Source organism: Eubalaena glacialis, chromosome 6 (assembly GCF_028564815.1).
Source record: "Eubalaena glacialis isolate mEubGla1 chromosome 6, mEubGla1.1.hap2.+ XY, whole genome shotgun sequence".
Classification (NCBI taxonomy): Eukaryota; Metazoa; Chordata; class Mammalia; order Artiodactyla; family Balaenidae; genus Eubalaena; species Eubalaena glacialis.
Window position 1 is genome coordinate 152,585,375 of NC_083721.1, and position 22,429 is coordinate 152,607,803.

The 22,429-nt window shown below is 40.9% G+C and overlaps 1 protein-coding gene across 7 annotated transcripts in view; it reads left to right on the forward strand.

Moving 5' to 3' along the window:
- Positions 1 to 22,429, forward strand: part of LRRC3B (leucine rich repeat containing 3B) — a 99,708-nt gene that overhangs the window by 72,364 nt on the left and 4,915 nt on the right. The window contains exon 3 of one of the 7 annotated variants that reach the window (XM_061193726.1): positions 15,230 to 15,341. The exons of the other annotated variants lie outside the window; for them this stretch is intronic. The gene's annotated coding sequence lies outside the window, so the exon portion shown is untranslated. The remainder of the gene's footprint in view (positions 1 to 15,229; positions 15,342 to 22,429) is intronic. 7 annotated transcript variants of the gene reach the window in all.

Below are 22,429 nucleotides of genomic sequence, written 5' to 3' on the forward strand. Positions count from 1 at the left end.
TACCCAAGAGGTTTATTAAGAAGTGCTTTTGGGCTCAACATTTGTGGACGAGATGGGATGGGCTGGAGAGAGGAAGAAGTTTAACTGTGATGCAGGCCCTGCAGCAGCCTCAGCCAGCCCCATAGCTGCTCAGATTGGGCCGCCGTGGCCAGGACTTTCTCTCCTACGTTGGTCAGTCATTGGATGTAGGCTCTTCCTGGAAGGCAAAGTCACTCTGCCATGGGCACAGTTCCCAAGGGGGAACCTGTCCGTCGGCATCCCAGTAGCTGGGACAAGACCTCCACTGCAGGGCCGTGTGGGTGGCACATCACAGGGTCCACTGCAGAGCAGGACAGGACATTGGGAACCAGAGTCCAATCCCTTCCTCTTACATAAGCTCAGAGAGAAGAGGACATTCCCTGCCCTCTCCTGCCATCCTACCTGTGTGGGTGATAGCAGGGTTAAAGGTCTTACTGTGTTTTGCTTTCCTTTCATTATCCTTTAAGGTTTTCATACAGTCCTTACTTGTTTCTGCTTTTGTGGTCCTTGCCATAATCTTTTCAGAATACTTTCTTTTTGTTGCTATGACAATCCGTGCATCTTCTGTATTATAATTGCTCTCAATATGGTCTCAGCACCCCTTTTCCTCTAGTTCTGAGGGGATAAGATGAGTCCAAACATGAGCTTGTTTAATAAAATTCAGGCTACTCTGTGTGACACCCTTTCCCTTTTCTTTGAAGAAGTTGCTTTTGGAGTGGGCGTTCCCCCTGCCTTTCTTCTGTCATCCCACAGATCATCTCCATCCTTCCCACTCAATATTGCCTGGCAGCAAGGGGGACGGGAATAGCACAGAGAATGGGAACCCACAGAAGAGCTGCAGCCTTCTCCCCCTTGTATACTTGCGAGCTGAGCTGCTAACAAGTGGCAGAATTGATTCATTTGAATTTCATCTGCTTTCATTTCCTCTGCCTTGCCTCTGGTGCTGGTGATAATAAGGGCTGGAAAATGACCTGGGACCCAGGAGGTAGATCAAAGCGAGAACTGGGGTTGAGAGAATCCAGAGTCTGACTAATCAAACATTAGCCCTTGGCTCCTCTACCCTCTCGCAGGTGTATCACCTTGTGGCCACGGGGCAGAGCCTCCAAACAAGGAGACATTCCCAAAGCGGTCTCGGGAAGGGTGCCTGTCTGGGTGTTAACACTGTAGAGACACCTCATTGAAGCTTCCATCCTGGTCATCGCAGAAAGAGGCTCAGGTACCCCAGGTCACCTGGGAAGACATAACATGGAAGTTTTGTGATAGATTAAGAGGAAAGAGGTCTTTAAAAATATGTCCACAAACAGATACCCAGGCATCTGCCCTTCTCAGGTCAGCAGATAAGAGTAATTCTCCCCTGCAGAGGATAACAGACATATGTTTTATTTTTATTTATTTTATTTTATTTTTTTATTGAAGTATCATTGATTTACAATGTTGTGTTAATTACTGCTGTATAGCAAAGTGATTCAGTTATACATACATACATTCTTTTTATATATATATTGTTTTCCGTTATGATTTATAACAGGATATTGAATATAGTTCTCTGTGCTATACAGTAGGACCTTGTTGTTTATCCATCCTATATATAATAGTTTGCATCTGCTAATCCCAAACTCCCAATCCATCCCTCCCACAACCCCCTCCCCCTTGGCAACCACCAGTCTGTTCTCTATGTCCATGATTCTATTTCTGTTTTGTAGATAAGTTCATTTGTGTCATATTTTAGATTCCCCATATAAGTGATATCATATGATATTTGTCTTGGTCTGACTTACTTCACTTAGTATGATAATCTCTAGGTCCATCCATGTTGCTGCAAATGGCATTATTTCATTCTTTTTGATCCTGAGTAGTATTCCATTGTATATATGTACCACATCTTCTTTATCCATTCATCTGTTGATGGACATTTAGGTAGTTTCCACAGACATACATTTTAAATAAAGGACCACAGAAGGAAGGGTGCTTGCTGCTTTATTGTGCTGGGGGAAAAGTCAAGTCTCATCAGGGAATATCTGCCAGCATCAACAGAGAATAATGACCTTTTCCAAACCACCCCAATCATCCCTGCTTAGAGTAGACTTTTCAATCACTCTCTCCTACTTCTGCCTACAGAAAGGCAAGCACAGCCCATGCCATATATAATTGCTGATCTGCTGGAACAGATCTACCTGGATCCCCAAAGAGATAAGAGTCTACTACGTGGATACTAAAAGAGTCAGCTCTTCCTGTGGTCAAGGCCTCGGTTTCCCCATCACGGGATGAGTGCCATCTGTTTTTGCAGCTGGAGAGAGCTCGGTGTCTCAGTCCTGCCAAGGTTGCCTCGATTCCGGGGAATTCCCTGCCTTGGAGTACCAGGAGGCCTCGTAGACTCAGAGACCCTTCATCTTCCCCAGGGTCGATGATTAGATGAGACAACGGTACAGGCAAAGAGGGCAATGCTGCAAATTTAAAGTGAAAAATACAGTTGGTACAGATTCAGTCTCTGTCTGTCACTGCTTCCCCATAAATATTTTACCTTCATGCTTTGACTTTGTGTTTCTGAAACTCGTAGGCCAGGCCAATGTCACAGGCTTGATGACAGTGTGTCTGGGAGACTGGGCCCCATCTCGACGTGTTGAACACAGTGAGCCCTCCCAGGGCCCGACCTCCTGCGACTGTGGCCGTGCTTGGCTGTCGTCCTCCTGATCTTGCTAGATGCTGGTTTTCTTTTTTTTTTTTTTTTAACGTCTTTATTGGAGTATAATTGCTTTACAATGATGTGTTAGTTTCTGCTTTATAACAAAGTGAATCAGTTATATGTATACATATATCCCCATAACCCCTCCCTCTTGCGTCTCCCTCCCACCCTCCCTATCCCACCCCTCTAGGGGGTCACAAAGCACCGAGCTGATCTCCCTGTGCTATGCAGCTGCTTCCCACTAGCTATCTATTTCACCTTTGGTCGTGTATATATGTCCATGCCACTCTCTCACTTTGTCACAGCTTACCTTTCCCCCTCCCCGTGTCCTCAAGTCCGTTCTCTACATCTGCGTCTTTATTCCTGTCCTGCCTCTAAGTTCTTCAGAACCTTTTTTTTTTTAGATTCCATATATATGTGTTAGAGGCTGGTTTTCTTGAATTGGTCGCTGTGGTCTCCCTTTCCTCAGTGTGAAAAGCTACCTGTTTTTATTCTGAGCCCGACTGCAAGAGAAGCAGGTCACACTTAATGGTGCTCTCTCTCTTCCTGCGTTTCCACATGGGTTGCCATCTAGATGAAAGCGGGGGAAGTCTGCACCCCATCAGGCTCTTAGCTTCTTGAGAAACTTCCGCTTTGTTTTCAGCCGTTTAGCCCTTCACTGAGCAAAGAGGTCCTGAGCACCTGCTGTGTCATTGGCCCCAAGACAGCCCTGGGGATGCTCACACCCACCCACGCCTGGGCATTTGCTCTACCCTGTCCACACTCCCACCTGTTACTTTAGGAACTGCTGAGGTGGAAAGGGTAAAAAGGAAAGAAGTGCTTGCTGTGTGGAGGGGGGGAGCGGTGTCCCCCCTCATGCTTAGATCAACTGTTTCTACGTCAGGGACTTGGGAGACCAGCCCAGACTCACATCCCTCCCATTCTCACATCCTAAGACCCTGTGCAAAGCAAAAAGCCGCAGGTGGGGTAAAAAGAACACACTGTCACCTGACCAATCATTATTTCAGCTGAATACGTATAAATCTTGGTTTAATGCAATAGCAGTTTGGTCACAATTCCTGAAACTGTCCTATAGGCAATGAAGTTTGTGACTGCAGTTTAATATTGTGATGGTTTACATTTTTTAAATTGTGCAAGTATTTAGAGGAGACAAAATGGGAATTTGTTATCTTTTTCTGGGAGTGCCTTTCTCTTCTCTGCTTGACTTTCTTATCTTTTCCTGGACTGATTCTTACCTTTTTAACTTATGTTAGCTGGCTGGTTGGCTCCCCAAGATAGAGTAAATGCTAAGATGGAGAACACAAATTCCATTTCATTTACATTGGCATCTTATGTCTGAGCGAGGAGATGGGGAAGTCTTACTGCATCCTGCAGACAATTAAATGAGTTTGGAAAGTTTTCATTTGGTTTGTTGTTGACAAAAACTAACTCCCTGGATGGCTGTTAATTTTTCTGGGTGATTCCCAGAGGAAAACCAAGCCAACACAGGGCCCTACATTTCCCTATGGAACTTCGGTGAACTACGTAATATGGAGATCTCAGTTCTGATTTCCGTTTTTTGTTTTGTTGAGTTTCCTTACGTAAAAGGAAGTTTTGGGGGAGAAACCTATGTTTAACTGAGAAGATAAAGGACTCAGGTGGAGAACAGGAAGAGATAAGAACAATTCTAGACTAGATCCAACCCACTGATCTAAAAAGCACTGCTTCATTAACCCACTGGCGTAATTTCATAAACAGGAGGTGGCCTGTCTGATGAGCTTTCTGTTAGAATTAAATTGTCATCAGTAATATCCAAGCAAGTTCTTCGTATGACTTTACGGATATTGGTTGTTTTTTCCATTCTATCTTCTTCTTTAAGGAGGACTTAAGTTTTTTTAACGCAGATTAGCATATTTATTTATTTAAAAAAATTTTAAATTTTATATTGGAGTATAGTTGATTCACAATGTTGTGTTAGTTTCAGGTGTACAGCAAAGTAATTTAATTATACATATTCGTATATCTATTCTTTTTCAGATTCTTTTCCCACGTAGGTTATTACAGAGTATTGAGTAGAGTTCCCTGTGCTACACAGTAGAGGACTTAAGTTTTTTGAAAAACATGTATCACAGGATAAAATTAATGAGGAAACGTTACATATTGCATGATCCCCCATGTGATCACTGAGAAGATGAAATCTGAAAGTAGGGTACTTAGAATGAAGACTCTAAGTCTGAAATCAAAGGCAAATCACGTGAAGATTGAAGATGATTTATACACCACTTGGTTTTTGCTAACAGATTGGAGGGGTAGCAATTCTACTTGGTTTGACAGACAGTCATTCTGGAAAGGAAAAATTATGAGGTTCTAGAAGGAAGGATAATCTGAATGCACACGAGTTCTCTGTTCACCTTAAATTGAAATCAGGGTTCAGGTGTCAGCCCCAGGTTATCAGCCTGGATTATTCGGTGACAATTTATGTGAAGTCACAGGTCTGGGCAGGCTTGCTGATGGGTGAATGGCCAACCTGAAATTGAAGAAAACAGTCCCTCGGGGTTCTACCTTCAGGTGTCTGTAATGGAGAGCAGGTTTCATTTGATGGGAACCTTTTACAGACAAACAATAGGTGAGAATCTCAGAGTAACTATATGCTGGCAGTAGCTCCTGAATTAATAAAACATTATTTATTTCAGTTCTGTTTCATCACGATTGTTAAAACATGACATTTAAATGCTTCACTGAATCTCTAGAAACTTTGGTTTCCCTGTAGTTGTCTCTTTGATATTTGTCTCTGTGTCTGCATGCTAGTTTCTGAAGCCTGGCAGAACCGGCTAGCACTAGGACGGCTATAACACAAATGTCCAGAACAACCACACAGGCTCCTTCTCCAAAAGTAGGTTTCAAGCAGAAATCACTCAACAAAGAGAAATAACTAACATCTATTGTGCACTGACTTTGTGCCAGGTACTATTTTAACTGCTTTGCCTAAATAATCTCCATCCTCACTACAAATAGAAGTAACTATTGCTTTTATCCTCATTTACAAATGAGGAGACTGAGTCAGGCGAAGTCCTGGACAGAACTGGGGTTCCGTCTCAGACAGTCTGACTCCTGAGCCCCTGCTCCTGGCTGTCGGGCTACACAGACAGAGCACTGACTTCATGCTGGCCACTGAGCCATAGGCACCAGGGATATGGGAGCAAACAGTATTTAGATGTATTATTCAGATTTGGCCCTGGCATTGGATGGATATCTTTCATCTATGTATTGGTTTTCCTGGGCTACTGGGAGGATCCCATAACAATTTGGAACATTATTGATGATCACGGTCAACAGGTAGAATTAAATAATTTGGTTTCTACTGTTAATGTAACTGCTAATGTCCTTCAGCACTGAGCCATCACAACATTCTTGAATGAGGTTTCGATGAGACTTTAAGAAGTTTACTCTTCTAACAGTTGTTGGTATAAATCTGTTAAACATCAATCAGGCCTTGTGATGATTAACATAAATATGTTAGCTTTTTAAACGGTTAAAACGGTCATGCGTATCAGCTAGCTTTTGCTACATAACGGTGTCCCCAGACTCGGTGGCATTTATTGCTTACAAGTTCATGAGCACCTGGGTAGCCCTTCTGGTGTTAGCTGGGTTCTCCCATGAGTCTGTTGTCAGCCGCAGGTCAGGGCGGTGGCTCTGACGATCTGGCTGGGCTTTCTCACATGTTGGGAGTGTGGCTGGCTCTAGGCTGGGACAGCGGGCCTCTCCTTCACAGGATCACTCATTAGCCAGTAGGCTAGCCAGGGACTGTCCCTACGGTGGCTGGGGAGAGCCCACGAGCAGAGGCCAGAGCGTGTACTGACTCCTGAAAAGGCCTAGGCTTAGAACTGGCGTAACGTAACTTCTCCCTCATCTATGGTCAAAGCAAAGCCCAAGGCCAGCCTAGATCCGAGGGGTGGGGAAACAGACCCCACTTCTTGGTGGGAGGAGTTTTCAGGTTACCTGGGGAAAAAGCAGGAACAATACAAGGCAGGGGATCATGGGAGCCATTTTTGAAAACAATCCACAGCAAAGTAATCCGTTAACTCAGAATTTCCCAAACATACCTGGTCCCCCTGCCAAAGGTCTCCCTTGCCCAGTAGTTTTCATAGCATAACCACCCACAGAATATGATATTTGCTAAATTCAGATTAATTAAAGAACATTTTCCATGAAAAATGAGTAGTATTATGCCCATTTTATAGATGAAGAAGCTGAGGCTCAGAGCTGAGTAACATACCCTAAAAATCCTAAAACTAATAAGTAGTAAGTTACTAGCATTAATTAGTATCTAGTAAGTTGTTGAATGTCAAAGTCTGACAAGCTTAGGTATGTCTAACTCCAAAGCCCTTTCTTTGAATTACCACTGTATAAGGTTTTCAAGGCCTTTAAGGGTCACGTTATTAATGATTTTTTCAAAAATGAAAGTGGTGCCTGAGGATGAGGAAATAGGAGAGGAGAAAATTCAAACATAATAATAGCCCATTTGTTGCAGTCTATTTATAGGCATGAATGTTTTAATCAAGGGGCATTTCTTTCATTAAACAAAATGATCCTTTGTGATAGCTATGGATTATTAATTTTTTCATCTCTTCCTGCAATAAATATTTGGTGGTGGTGGGTGTTTCTGTATGGTAATATTATTTGGCTTGAGAAGGATCCAGTGCAAATAGAATTCTCATTTGCAAAACTTGTCACCTATATTCCTTCAGAATATTTGGGGAAAGTAAGAGTAATAGCAGCAGTAGAGGTAGTATTAAATGTTCTTTAATTAGATCTGAATTGACCAAGTATCATATTCTGTGGGTGGTTATACTATAAAAACTATGGGACATGGGAGACCTTTGGCAGGGTGACCAGGTATGTTTGGGAAATTCTGAGTTAACAGGTTACTTTGCTGTAATTTCTCAGAATCTTACGTAGGCTGATGACCATTGTAATTCTCAATGAGTCCATTTCTCAGATTTACATAACTGCAGAATATTCATTTATTTGGTGCCACTCACAGATGCCTAGTATTCCATAGAACCCTTGGGAAATCTGACCTTGATTCCGATCCCTTTGAAGGTATGTTTGGAGTCAATAGTATTTTGTGAAGCATCTGCTGTGAGAAAGGCACTGTTAGAACCACATCAGAAACCCATGAAATAGGTTTTATTCTTATTGATAGTTGAGGAAACTGAGACTGCAAGCAGTTACTCTGTTTGCTCAAGATCCCCCAGCTGGTACCAAAACTGAAAGTTGACCCTGGTTTTGTCTAACTTCAGGCCTAGGGTGTGTCCTGTAGCCTTTGCTGAGATTCAGAAAGTTTAAGTGACTTTTTAGGATGACTCAGATGGTCAGAAGAGACACCATGTCTTACATACTTTTGTAGTCCCTGTAGCTCCTAATAGAAAATAGCTTATCAGTCAGTACCTACAGGCCAGTCCCTTTTTTTATTACCTAGTTATTATTATCCTCATGCTCATGGCAAAAATTGCAATAGTAGAGAAGAGTATAAGATAAAAAGTAAAAATTCTCCATACCATCAGCTCCAGAACCATACTCTAAAGTAAAGACTATTATCCATTTTTTATATGTTCTTCCATAACATTTTAACTATACAAGGGTATGTGTGTGTGTGTGTGTGTATCCTTCTGTTTTGTTTTACACAGATGAGATCGTATATGTACGTTTTTCACTTAATATATCTTTTGAAACCTTTTATTAAAATATAATTGATGGGGGCTTCCCTGGTGGCACAGTGGTTAAGAATCCGCCTGCCAATGGAGGGGACACAGGTTCGAGCCCTGGTCCGGGAAGATCCCACATGCTGTGGAGCAACTAAAAGCCCCTGCACCACGACTACTGAGCCTCCGCTCTAGAGCCTGTGAGCCACAACTACTGAGCCCAAGTACTACAACTACTGAAGCCAGCATGCCTAGAGACCGAGCTCCTCAACAAGAGAAGCCACCGCAATGAGAAGCCCACGCATCACAAAGAAGAGTAGCCCCGGCTCGCTGCAACTAGAGAAAGCCTGCGCACAGCAATGAAGACCCAATGCAGCCAAAAATAAATAAATTAATTAAAAAAAATATATATATAATTGATGTGTAACATATTATTTCAGGTATACAACATTGATTTGATATTTGTATATATTGCAAAAAATTGTTCCAAGTCTAGTTAACATCCATCATCACGTATAGTTACAACTAGTTGATTTACAGTATTATATTAGTTTCAGGTATATAATGTAGTGATTCTATATTTTAATAGATTATACTCCATGCAAAGTTATTATAAAATATTGGCTATATTCCCTGTGCTGTCCATTACATCGTTGTATCTTATTTTTTTTAATACCTAGTAGTTTGTTACCTCTTAATCCCCTTTCCCTATTTTGCCTCTTCCCTCACCCCTCTCCCCACTGTCAACAGTTTGTTTTCTGTGTCTGTGACACTGTTTCTGTTTTATTATACTCATTTGTTTAATTTTTTAGATTTCACATACAAGTGAAAACACACAGTATTTGTCTTTCTCTGACTTACTTCACTATGCATAATACCCTCCATGTCCATCTCTGTTGTTGGAAAAGGCAAGATTTCATTCTTTTTTATGGCTGAGTAATATTCCACTGTCTATACATATACCACATTTTATTTATCCATCCTTTATGCAAGTGTTGATGGACACGTAGATTGTTTCCATATCTTGGCTATTGTAAATAATGCTGCTGTGAACACTGGGGTGCATGTAGCCTTTCAAATTAGTGTTTTCATTTTCTTCAGATATATACCCAGGAGTGGAATTGCTGGTAGATTCCACTACCATCTGGTAGTTCTATTTTTAGTTATATGAGGAACCTCCATACTGTTTTCCATAGTGCCTGCACCAATTTACATTCCCACCAACAATGTACTAAGGTTCCTCTTCTCTAAATCCTTGCCAACATTTATTATTTATTTTTTGACAACAGCTATCTAACAGGTGTGTGGTGATATCTCACTGTGGTTTTGATTTGCATTTCCCTGGTGTTGAGCATCTTTTCATGTGCCTGTTGGCCATCTATGTATCTTCTTCGGCAAAATGTCTATTCAAGTCTTCCCTGTTTTAATTGAGTTGTTTGTTTTTTTGATGTTGAGTTGTATGAGCTGTTTTTATGTGTTGAATATTTACCCCTTAATGGTCATATCATTTGCAAATATCTTCTCCAATTCAGTAGGTTGTCTTCTCATTCTGTTAATGGTTTCTTTCACTGTGCAAATGCTTTTAAGTTTGATTAGGTCCCATTTGTTTACTTTTGTTTTTATTCCTTTTGCCTTAGGAGACAGATCAAAAAAATATATATATATATATAGCTACAGTTTATGTCAAAGAGTGTTCTTTCTATGTTCTCTTCTAGGATTTTTATGGTTTCTGGTCTTACATTTAGGTCTTTAATCCATTCGGGGTTTTTTTGTTTGTTTGTTTATCCTGTGAGAAAATGTTCTAATCTCATTTTTTACATGTAGCTGTCCAGTTTCCCAGCACCACTTATTGAAGAGACTGTCTTTTCTTCATTGTATCTTCTTGCCTCCTTTGATGCAGATTAGTTGACCATAGGCACATGGGTTTATTTCTGGGCTCTCTACTCTGTTCTACTGAGCTATGTGTCCGTTTTTGTGCCAGTACCATAGTGTTTTGATTGCTGTAGCTTTATAGTATAGTCTGAAGTCAGGGAGCATGATATCTCCAGCTTTGTTCTTTTTTCTCAAGATTGCTTTGGCTATTCAGGGTCTTTTGTGGCTCTATAGGAATTTTAAGACTATTTGTTCTAGTTCAGTGAAAAGTGTCATGGGTATTTTGATAGAGATTGCATTAAATATGTAGATTGATTTGTTTAACATGGATATTTTAACAATATTAATTCTTCCAATCCATTAACACAGGATATCTTTCCATTTCTTTGTATCATCTTCAATTTCCTTCATCAGAGTATAGTTTTCAGAGTATAGGTCTATAACCTCCTTGGTTAAGTTTATTCCTGGGTGTTTTATTCTTTTTGATGCGATTTTAAACTGGTTTGTTTTCTTGCTTTCTCTTTCTGCTAGTTCATTTTTAGTATATAGAAATACAACAGATTTCTCTATGTTAATCTTGTATCCTGCAACAGTTCTTTGGTGGAGACTTTAGGGTTTTCTATATATAGTATCATGTCCTCTGCAAATAGTGACACAATATTTTTTCTTGGGAAGAGAACTTTTAAGATCTATTCTCTTAGCAACTTTTAAATGTATAATGCAGTGTTATTAACTATAATCACCATGCTATACACCCCAGGATTTATTTTATAACTGGAAGTTTGTACCTTATTTGGCATCATTTTTATCAGGATTTGTAGATTATTTCTTTGTTTTGTATTGATGTACCGTATTTATTTAATCAGCCTTTGTGTGATGGATTTTTAGGTTCCTTGTAGGTTTTTTATTTATTCATTTATTTATGTATATATTTATATATTTTTGCTATAACAAACAGTGCCTCAATGAAGAAACAATATTATACATATATTTTTGCACAGTTATATTTTTAATGGAAAACAAAACAAAAAAAATGCAGGGTACCATGTCATAGAAAAGTAGTGTACTATTGCCAAGAAAATATTATAGGAGCTGTAAATAAGCAGGTTTTTTTAAATACTCATTTTTTGACCAAGAAATAGTATCCTGTTTATCTGGTGGGCTGGGCTCTTACCAGGGAGCAAAATGACTGAGCCACTGGTCCCATTAGGTGCCTTTATGACCAAGATCAATGATGGATAAACGAGGAGAAGGCAACTTAGCCTCCTGGAGCTGCTACCTTCCCCACTGGACGGCTCTGCATGGTTTGTTTTTGATGCTGTAGACACAGATGCAACACGCATTGGACAGATGTAACCAACTTTTTTTGTCATTTTAAAGACATTGCTCATTATGTTATGCAATGGCCCTTTCAATGATGTAGACCATGAACTGAATTCAGATGACAAGTTGAGAATCCTTTAACCCCATTAATTTCACCTCTAGGAATTTATCCAAAAGAGATAAATGCATTGATGCAAAACATTCTTTTCAATTCCACATTGTTTATGAGAACAAAAATGGGGACAAAAGCCCAAAATATCTAACAAAATTATAATTAGCTGTTAGATTTAACATATAACTCCATTCACTGGGACCTCTTTAGCTTCAAGCATAAGGTGAAATTTAAAAGATATTATCCCTTATGCTGTATGGTAACCCTTTCACAGGACCTTCTAAAAATGCTGAAATTTGAAAAAGTTTATCTCTGTCAATAACCAGTCATCCTTCACTGTATTAGATAATTACCATTTTGTAACGACATTATTTATCTTCCTCTGGCTACCTGGAAACTCAGAGCTAAACCAGGTACTTAGTTGCAGCAAAAGTCCTTAACCCAGTGTAATGGGGAGTCAGATAGAATGGACTTCGAGTTCTGTTTCCCACTTACTCTACTGTATTGGTTTCCTATGGTTGCTGAACAAATTACCAACAACTTTGTGGTTTAAAAAAAGCACATGTCTCTTATAATTCTGGAGGCCATAATTTTGAGTCAGTCTTTCTGGACCTAAATCAGTCTGTTGGCAGGCCCGTATCTCCTCCAAAGGCTCTAGGGAAGAATCCATTCCCTGATGCTTCCAGCTTCTGGTGGCGGCCAGCATTCCTTGACTTGTAGCCACATCACCCCAAGCTCTAACTCAGTAGACATAATGCCTTCTCCTCTTCTGTGTCAACTGCCCCTCTGCCTCCTACTTTGAGGATCACAAAGATTATTCAGGATAATCTCTCCATCTCAAGATCCTTAACTCAGTCCCATCTGCAAAGTCTCTTTTTCCTAAAAGTAACATTCATGGGTTCTAGGAATTAGGACCTAGATATTTGGGGGGCATCTTTTAGCCAACTACAACCTACCTTATGGCCCCTAAAGATTTATATTCATCACCATGCAAAATATATTTATTCTACTCCAACATTCCCCAAAGTCTCAACCCATTATAGCATCAATTCAGAATCCAAAATCTCATCTAAATAGCATCAGCTTTAAAGTCCCAAATCTCATCATCTAAATTATTCAAAGTAGATATGGGGAGACTCCAGGTATGACCCACCCTGGGGCAAAATTCCTCTTTATTTTTAAAGTAAAGCATTTGGTTCACCGCCTTGCATGTAGTAGAAATGTTAGCCACCATCAGAATTATTCCCTTCATTGCATTAAGGGGAGGGTAACACTTGTAGCCTCCACATTGCCCTAGCAGAGAGAAGACAAGATATAAAATGATGATAATGATAACAATAACAGTAGTAGTAGCAGAAGTGGTGGTAACAGTAACTCTTGCTGAGAGTTTTTCATGCAACCGAAGCTTTAAGTTTTTTTTGTTTTTAATTTTTATTGGAGTATAGCTGCTTTACAATGTTGTTCTAGTTCCTGCTGTACAGCAAAGTGAATCAGTTATATATATACATATATCCCCTCCTTTTTGGATTTCCTTCCCATTTAGGTCACCACAGGGCACTGACTAGAGTTCCCTGTGCTATACAGTAGGTTCTCATTAGTTATCTCTTTTATACATGGTATCAATAGTGTATATATGTCAATCCCAATCTCCCAGTTCATCCCACCCACCCTTCCCCCCTTGGTATCTGTAAGTTTGTTCTCTACAACTGTGTCTGTATTTCTGCTTTGCAAATAAGTTAATCTGTACCATTTTTCTAGGTTCCACATAGAAGCGGTACCATATGGTATTTGTTTTTCTCTTTCTGACTTACTTCACTCTGTATGACAGTCTCTAGGTCCATCCACATCTCTGCAAATGGCACTATTTTGTTCCTTTTTATGGCTGAGTAATACATGTTATCTAAATTAATCCTCATGAAACCCCTTTGTGGTACGAACTATTATTACCCCCATGTTCATTTGAGAAAACTGTGGGATAGAGAGGTTACATAATTAGTAAGGAGCCAAGCCATGATCTCCATGCTGCCCAATTAAAACTAGGTCCACCTGACACATGAGTCTTATGTCAGTGTGCCCTCCTTTTTCTAGTCTTGATATTCATGAAATGCAGTTTTAAAGAATCGCTGCTCCTTTCACCTTGGGTTTCCATTTTGTGTATCTCTGAGGAGATAAGTCAAACTCTGATTAGCATTCCTAAGATTCTCCTGCTTTCAGGAAGGGGTTTCTTCTCCTCTTGAAGTTCTTTTTTGTGGTTGTTTATTTTTAAAACATAGAATCTTCCCTCCAAATTTTCATTTGAAAAAATTCAAAACTTTCAGATAAGTTGAAAAATCGGTACGATGAACACGTTCATCCCATCACTTTCCATTTACCAATTGTTAATCTTTTGCCACTTTTGTCTTTTTCTTTCTACGTATAAATATAGTTTTGTTTTTGCTGGACAATGTGAAAGTTGCAGTCGTCGTGACTCTTGACCACCAAATCTTGTACCTTCTAAGAACAAGGACTCTCTCCTTTCTACTTATATCATGATAAAACCAAATAAATTTAAATGTGATACAATAATAGCTGACATTGCTTTTATACAAAATTTCTCCCAATCGTTCCAATAATGCCCTTTTCTAGCATTTTTTTAAAAATCCATAAGTCAATCTCTCACAATGCCTTTGTTACCAAGGCTCTTGCCACAGAATCATACCCCTGCCCCTCCCTCGAATGGAAACCAATTACTCTTACTTAAGTTTAAGGAGGAAGCTACAAAGAGGAAAAAACAAGAACTGGTTGGAACCTGCTGGACCCAAGATGGCAGAGAATTTGACTTCCAGTGGGTCTTGATCCTCATTATACGCTCATTACATTAGCTAAGTGACACTCCCACCAGCACCATGACAGTTGACAGTTGCCATGACAACAGCCAGAAAAGTCCATATAAGGACTGAAAAGGAGTGTTGCCTCAGGTCCAAACCACACTCCTGTTCTCAGATAACTCACAAATATTCTTCCCACTCTTTCCAAACCCCTCCCTTTACTGTGAATCTCCTATATATTTGCCGTCTCCAAATATACAGGAGAAGTTGACTTGCGAACTAAGTTCCTGCGTCTCCGTTCTTGGCCATTGAATAAAGCTTGTGCTGTTCCAGTCTCAGCACTGGTTTTGTTATTGGCTGTGCAAATCTGATCAGAAAAAGAACCTCCCTGGCCGAGACAAAGGGTCTCAGCCCAGGCTAGGACCCCAGTGTGGGTTCAGGCAACTAATTCGGTAACATTTTTAGTTGTCACGTCTCTTTTTTCTTTAATCTAGAACCGTTCCTCAGCCTATTCTTATTTGATTTTGGTTTTGTTTGTTGTTTGTTTGTTTGTTTTTTTCCCTTCAGTGACTCTTTGAAGAATCCTGATCAGTCATAAAATGTCTCAAGTTCTGGATTGGTCAGGTCGTTTCCTCTTGATTAGATTCAGGTTAAATATATTTTGGCATACTGTATCTACTGAAAAAAAAAAAGCACAACATAAAAGTTGAGATTTATGTTTTATTTGCAGACAACACCGAGGTCTTAAGCCTGGGAAACAGCCTTTCAGATCGTTCTGAGGGACTGCTGTGAAGAGGTCGAGGGGAGCCAGGATATATAGGAGTTTTTGCAACAAACACCAGGTAGTTGGAACACCAAAAGATTACTGTTCATTAAAGAAGACCAGACATCTCAAGTTAAGGAATTTAGTGCTTTTCTATGTATGGGAAGATGCAAGAGTCTGGGCTCGTTGAAATCATTCCTTTGATATGCACCTCAGCTTTCTGGGACCAGTATCCTGTGTGTTCACATCCTGAGTCTTTTCAGGGTGCACAGTGTGTGTGTGTGGCGGGGGGAGAGGGTGTCTGCAGCAGGTGGTGGCCTGATGGAAGGCATCCAGTTTCTATCCTGAGTTCCCTCAGGGCTCACCTGGCGGCTGTAATGTGATGGCTGCAGCATCCTTTGTTTACTGATATGGCAGCAACCTGTTTTCACTGACAGCTGTATAAGTGATGTGAGAACTATTTCATAGTTGATTATGCTTAAGAAAAATAAATGTGAGGCTCTGGAAAAAATGATGATTGATATTTGAGAAAAAACAACTAAATACTAAAACTCATAATAGAGCATAATCTTTGAACAGTCATTGACAGTTTCTGAAGCACATTTCACACATATTTATTTTATTTTATCCTTATAATTATGAGACCAGTGAGGTGGATATTATTGGTGATAGTCCTAAGGCAACTAAGGCATGGGTGTGTAAGTGATTCAGTAAATTCCTAGAATTCAAGGAAGCTGGACTTTGAATCCAGTTTCTGGACCTTGGGTTTGGATCTGAATCCTATCCTTTTGCCACCAAGTCATTGGCTAGGGTTAAGTACGATAAGCTTTTAAAAAATGATAACAATCGTTCACCCCACTCAGAAGTACAACTGAATACAGCATAAGTTAGTGCTTTCTAAAAGCAGCTTTCAAGTTGCCTCTGGACCCTGGAGCATCTTTGGGACCCTACATTTATGTAGATTATGTGTTAAGAGTTTGCAAAGCTCTCATGGTTGTAAATGCCTTAGGTACTTACTGAGAAATAATAACAGAGAAGCAGAAGGAAAATGAGACAGATGGGTTCCCACTCAGCCTTCCTATAAACTTGCAGCATGTTGAATAATAAATACAGATGTGAGCCAAGATATAATCTTATCTTTAGTCTTTGTTAGTACCCAGAGAGGGATAGATGCTGGGCTCAAAAAAAAGGTGCTGTTTATTTGTTAGTGTCAACTGGAAAAAAAAAACCAAACACAACCTAAAAGTTTCCAGTTAAGTTTTATTCGGGGACCTTACTGAGGACTATAGCCCAGGAGAGACAGCCTCTCAGGTAGCTCTGAGGGACTGCTCAGAAGAGGTAAGGGAGGAGCCCAGATATATAGGAGTTTTTGCTGAAAAAGAACAAAAAACAAACAAAAAAAACCCTGGTAGTCAATCAAAAGATTGCTGTAGTCACAAACAAACAAACAAACAAAAACCAGACATCTCAAGTTAAGGATTTTAGTGCTTTTCTATATATGGGATATGGTTTGTGGTAGAAGAGAGGTTGTTGGGTGGGGTGGAAGGGTGAAAATGATTTTGCTTTTAGGGATGCCCAGTTTGAAGCCCTGGTGGAATCTTTTGGTGATAGACGTTACCGAGTCCAAGCTTGCTCTGCTTGCCGCACAACAGGCCAATAAATCAGGAGACGAGGTGTTGAGGCAAGGAATAGCAACTGTATTTGGAAAGCCGGGCATCCGAGAAGATGGCGGACTAGTGTCCTAGAATACCATCTTATCGGGGTCTGGATGCCAGTTTCTTTTACAGAACAGAGAGCGGGAGGAGGTGAGGAAGTAAAGTAAAAAGGCCATGAATCTTGCAAAATATCTCCTGGTTTTGGCCAGCCTCAGGGAGGGGATGTGTTAATTTCTTCTTTTCTGCAGCCATCCACAGGTGGGTGGGGTCCGGGGGTTTCCCTGTGAGCTGAACAAAGGCACTTCAGTTTAACATTCAGGCAGAGGGGCAGGGTTCCCTGAGGCAGGCCATTATGTATGCCTATAGCTATAGACAGAACAAAAGCAATGGAATCAAAGGTCAAAGTAAAAGAAACAGATCCAACATGGGGCCAGATTCTGGTCTTCCCTGTTACAGTAGGTGGCTGTGGATGGAAATGTAGAACTAAAGTTCAAGGCGGGGCTCTGTGCTAAAGATGTGGAATAAGGAGTTGTACATACAACTGTGGCCTCCAAAAGCAGTGGCGAAAACTACCTCTGCAGTTCATTCACCTGAATTATTCAGGTCCCAACTCACTTCCCCTAATTTTTGGTCAGGAATTATGCAGATTGATGGCATATGCAACCCATGCTTAGTTGATAGAGAATAAAGAAATTGGTATATAATTTCTCTAATAGGTTGGAAAGCTAATTTTGGAAATGTGGCATTGAAAATATCATGTACTCAAAAGTTAGTCTTTTGGAAACAAATGAAAACTGACCAACTGAGAACAAGCAAAGGCTATTTATTCAGCACTTTCTATAGCAAGGGTGTCAACCACCATCTTCTGCATTTGGCAGAGATTCAAATGCAGACAGGGATGTGTAAAAGCTGTATAGTGGAAAAAAAGAAAACCTTCAAATATGCCCTGATTGGAGGCTCTTGGCGTGGGCAAGCTAGAGGTGGGCAAAATAGAACCAGAGCATCCTATGTGATGGGTTATGGGAGCAGATTTGGTTTTCCCTGGTTTGGTCCTACGTTGGAAGCAGGGACAAAGATCAGGGAAGCTGGAATTATTGATCAAATCCTGGTGATTTTGGTACAAACTACAGGTCATAGTTTAACTTTCCAGGCTGGTTGCTGCAGGTTGTGGGTTAGGGTTCTATTTTTATATAGGATCTCACCACTGTCCCTTTGTATATTCAGTCTTTCTTGTTGAAAAATGTTCAGCTTTTCAAAATTTATCATCTTCTCATTTGCCTGTCCCTCTGGGCCACCGTTGTTTTAACTCATGTGCTCAAAACTTGCTTTCAGAGGCATTACATTTGGATTGCTTTTTTCAGCTAACCCCTGGTCCTTTTGTATTAAATCAGTTAAATCTTTATTGTAAAACAAAACCAAAAGCAAACAAAACACCTCTATACCATAAGAAGTCAAAACCATACAGAAGGCTATGAAACAAAAAGACAATTCCTCTTCTCCCCCTGCCAGCCCCTGAGTTCCACTATTCAGAGCTAACCACTATTAACAGTTTCTTATACATCCTTTCAGAAATGATCTATGCATATGTAAATGTATAACTTATATACCTGTGGTTGCATATTTACCTCCTCTTTTTAAAAATTTTACACAAATGCAATTATACTATAATCCCTTTTCTATTAACCCTTTTTCAGGCTGTTTTTGGAGGTCATCTTTGGAAATCTTTACATCAGTACAAGTCAATCTAATGTGTTCTTAAATTTGAAATAGATATTCCTAAATTGCTCCTACAGAAAGAGTGCCCCATTTATTCCCTCATCAAGTGTCTGAGAGTGCTTTCTTCTTCACCCTTTCATTGACACTAGATAGTCTTCCTAATTTTAACCAAAATGAGAGGTACTTTAACGTGAATTCATTTTACTGTCAGTGAGATCAAGAATCTTTTCAATAATTTATTGTCCATTTGTATATATTGTTTTTCTGTCCATTTTTCTATTGGATCCATTTCTTATTCCTCTGGGAAGACCTTCTTGTATATTAGAGAAATCAGCCTTTTATTTTATCATTGGTCATTTCACTTTGTATATTTGCCGTATTGAAGTTTTAATTTTAAGTACTTACTTTTATGGTTTTTTATTGGTTTGAATTTTATGTCCTAAATTGAAATACCTTCCTGTTTTTCTATTTTTGGCCTTTTAATCAAATCCTTCTGTTTGCTAGCAGAGCTGCATGGAAGGTAATTGGAAGAAATTGGTGTGTCTGGTATTCCTCTCTGAATCAAGGCATATAGCTATCTCCAAAGAGTTCATAAAGCCCTGAGTGTCCCTGGGTATCCCCTAATGATGAGAAGAAAGAAACAGGAAACAAGACAGAGTTGTTGTTGTTTTTATTTATTTATTTATTTATGGCTGTGTTGGGTCTTCGTTTCTGTGCGAGGGCTTTCTCTAGTTGCGGCGAGCGGGGACCACTCTTCATCGCGGTGCGAGGGCCTCTCACTATCGCGGCCTCTCTTGTTGCGGAGCACAGGCTCCAGACACGCAGGCTCAGTAGTTGTGGCTCACGGGCCCAGCTGCTCTGCGGTATGTGGGGTCTTCCCAGACCAGGGCTCGAACCCGTGTCCCCTGCATTGGCAGGCGGATTCTCAACCACTGCACCACCAGGGAAGCCCAAGACAGAGATTTTAATCAGCACTGAAAGAACAGTTTTCTCAGGCAGGCTGCCAAGTGTGTTTTTTTTTCTTCTGGAAACAGTATTTGATGGTTGACACCCAATCCCAGCATTAATTGCTGTAGCTCTGAAACTCGTGTGACAGGGAAATGGCAGCAATACATGGATATAGGGATAAAATGGCCCTCTTTGGGGGCACAGCTCAGACCTGAACAACACATCTAGAAATCCTGTAGCTTCCTGGTTGCCCCAGACATATTTGAAAGGAATGAGGGTATGAGGATAGGGTAGTATAATGAGTTGAGAAATTTGAAGGGGGAGTCAGGAGGTAGAAAAGATGCTGTTTAATTTGGGCTGTCCTCTTGGTGGGTCTTCTTCCTTTTCAGGAGGGCAGGCGGGAATTGCTGCCACCACTATTGCATCACCAGTGTGACCCCAAGCCTTCACTGTGTTCCACCCACTCATTCTGAAGTTAGCAAGGAGGCATCTTTTCCACCAGCAGTATGGCTTGTTTGCTACTTTGGGTTTGCGGGTAGACCTGATGACGAACAGAGCAGGAGGGAGCTTTAGGTTTCCAGGCTTCTCCTTAGCTCTGTCCTCTGCTGGATGAACACTGATGTCTGCAGAATGTCCAGTGTTTTACTCTGAGGCACATCTCCCCACGGCTTCCTTTCCTAGGAATCACTGTTTACCTTTCCAGTACTTTAAGGCAATGCCAAGTTGATAATCCCTTTGGAAAATAGTAATTCAGCCCAATAGAGTGGAGAGGCAGCTCTTCTGTCCTTCCTGCTGAAGATAACCTTGATTCGATGTATTTGGACATCTAAGGGCTCAGCTCTGTACATCCTGCATCTTTTGTCACTTTATACTGGATGAGAGTGGAGGCTCTAGAGGCTGTCATGGCAACCCAGTGATCCAGCCAATCTCAGAAGATTTTATTCCCTTTTTATGGATCATAGAGAGAAAATGAAATAGTTTGAGTCCAACCTCTTTGAATGCAAGGAATATTCGGTATTTGTACACCCAATGGGCATTCCATCCGGTGTTCAGGTGGACCATTTGGGGCATGAAGGATTTCATCTCAAGAAACGTTGCACCATTTCTTGTCTGTGACCATGACCATTGGACTGATCATTCTGGAGAAACAATAGATTAAGTCTAGAGACGTGTACTGGGAAAAAGTTCTATTCTTCAAATAGGAGTGTGCATTTGTGATTTTTCGAAAGGCCACCATTTTGACATGTAAAACCAACAGACATTTGATGAGGCAGTGCTTATGTTCGAAGTAATAAAAATAATCACCGTAGGGAAGGAAAACCACAGCTAGATTGCTCAATACTTCATTGGTTCATTCATACAATGGATATTTATTTAGTCCTTCATACAGGCCAGGCACAACGCCAGGAGTTCGGAATGTATCTGGAATAATAATAATAACTCTAGCTAACAAGTATTGTGCACTTACTATCTATCAGGCATTGTGCTAAATGCTTTACATGGATTATCTCATATAATGGTCAAGTCAACAGTGTTATTAGATGCTTTTATAATCTCTATATGAAGAGAAGGGGAGTGAGGTTTAGATAGCATAATGCTCATCAGGATTAGAGCTGAAATACAAACCCAGTGTACTTTTCACTTCTTAATTGTTTACTATTGTCTCTACACAAGGTAGAAACAAGTCCCTGCCCTCAAAGAACTTAGAGTCTAAATTGGAGAACACTTTCCTCCAGATAGACTTGGAATCAGTCTCTGGAGAGATGTGGAGTGTCCTCCAGAGAAGGCTTTCCTTCTTTCAGCACATACTCAGGTCGCACATACTCAGGTGGTGGAAGTCGCTTGATGACAGGGACTCCCTTTGTTTTCTCTAATCACACTCATTTCTCCCATCTCCTGTGTCCTTCTCATGTCCTGCTCACAGCCACATTTGCCTTGTCCTACTGCCACACTCTTTCTTCTCTGAGTGTCCTCCCCTCCACACCTGTTCGTGCTTTTTCTCTCCCATCTAGACAATTGCTACAGTCCCCAAATGCCATGCGATGAAGTTTTGAAGGAAGGAAAACATGGAAGGGAGGTAAACTTCCACTGCAGATGAAATGAGCTGTTGACACACGGCTTAGTACGCCTAGGGGTTCATCTCCAGCATCTCTGGCATTGGAGGGACTCAACTTCCACTGCAGGTGAAATGAGCTGTTGACACACGGCTTAGTACGCCTAGGGGTTCATCTCCAGCATCTCTGGCATTGGAGGGACTCAACTTCCACTGCAGATGAAATGAGCTGTTGACACACGGCTTAGTGCGCCTAGGGGTTCATCTCCAGCATCTCTGGCATTGGAGGGACTCAACTTCCACTGCAGATGAAATGAGCTGTTGACACACGGCTTAGTGCGCCTAGGGGTTCATCTCCAGCATCTCTGGCATTGGAGGGACTCAACTTCCACTGCAGATGAAATGAGCTGTTGACACACGGCTTAGTGCGCCTAGGGGTTCATCTCCAGCATCTCTGGCATTGGAGGGACTCAACTTCCACTGCAGATGAAATGAGCTGTTGACACACGGCTTAGTGTGCCTAGGGGTTCATCTCCAGCATCTCTGGCATTGGAGGGACTCAACTTCCACTGCAGATGAAATGAGCTGTTGACACACGGCTTAGTACACCTAGGGGTTCATCTCTAGCATCTCTGGCATTGGAGGGACTCAACTTCCACTGCAGGTGAAATGAGCTGTTGACACACGGCTTAGTACGCCTAGGGGTTCATCTCCAGCATCTCTGGCATTGGAGGGACTCAACTTCCACTGCAGATGAAATGAGCTGTTGACACACGGCTTAGTGCGCCTAGGGGT